Here is a 1,280-nt window from a genome sequence, read left to right on the forward strand (position 1 = left end):
CCCCCCCGTGGTACTGGGGTTTGAGCCCAGGGCTTCTTACATGCTAGGCAACCGTACATTCTTCAGTCAGGAAATACTGTGATATCATGCTAACCTGGCCTCTACAGGAACAGCCCTGGACTTGCTAAAGCCGCTGTGGCACAGAGATGAGGAACCATTGTGGTTTGTGGTCCCAGCTCATGGGAAATGCTCATCTATTGGTTTGGCTGGGGCTTACTTTGATTTGCCTTCCTCTAAACAGGAACTCATGTCAAACCAGGAAAGTCCTGAAAAACTATTTGTGCAAATCTTTTGGCATGGTGTTAAATTTGGCAGAATATGGTAACACCACTGACTGAAGCACAGCCATGAACGTGAGAGCCCAGCTTCTCTGCTGTCAGGCCCGTCACATTGCTGACACGGATCACCTGGCCTCAGCCTCCATCATGCATAGATCTGGTTCCTGAGCCAGCTGTATCAGGAAGGATATGTCCTCATGTTTGTTCACTTCATCCTGTAATTCTTGGCTTCTCGGTTTCTTCACCTCCCCAATTCAAGATTTGGTTGCTTTTGGAGCTCAGTGCCATCCCTAGGGCAAACCTGACAACTCTGGGTTCTTCCTTCTCCTGGCAATAGGGGACTCCCAAGTCAGGCTTAGCACCTGGAGCTGGGGTGCTCTTTAGGCTCAAACCCTATAGCAGCTTCCCAGGCTCCAGCCCTTCCTTTAATCCCCAAGCCTTGTGGGCCTTGTCTCTGGCCTTCCTGATGACAGGGGCCCCTGCTGCTACTGCCCTCTGGCCCGCTCTTACTTCTATTTAGTCCTCCTTCCTTCCTCCCTTCCTCTCCCTTGTCCCCTCCCTCTCCCGCCCTCTGTTGCCCACCCTGGCCTTCACTCACTATGCAGCTACAGCAGGCCTCTACCTCCTGAATGCTGCAATTACAGAGCATTATGCCCAGCATTAATTTTTTTTTTCCCAAGCAATGTTGGAGTTTATTAAGGAAACTGTGTGCCTCGTGTCCTGAAGGAGATTTACAACTTATCAGAGTACCATACAGCATCAGCTCTGACGATTGTGGGTCAGGTGTGCAGGACCACACTTCAGCCCGACTGGTTTTCATAGCTCTTGCCTTCTCCACTTTAAACTTTACCCTGCCAGGCGATGGTGGTGCACGCCTTTAATCCCAGCACTCGGGAGGCAGAGGCAGGCGGATCTCTGTGAGTTCGACACCAGCCTGGTCTACAGAGCTAGTTCCAGGACAGGCTCCAAAGCCACAGAGAAACCCTGTCTCGAAAAACCAAA

Source organism: Microtus ochrogaster, unplaced genomic scaffold (genome assembly GCF_000317375.1).
Source record: "Microtus ochrogaster isolate Prairie Vole_2 unplaced genomic scaffold, MicOch1.0 UNK115, whole genome shotgun sequence".
In the NCBI taxonomy this organism is placed as follows: Eukaryota; Metazoa; Chordata; class Mammalia; order Rodentia; family Cricetidae; genus Microtus; species Microtus ochrogaster.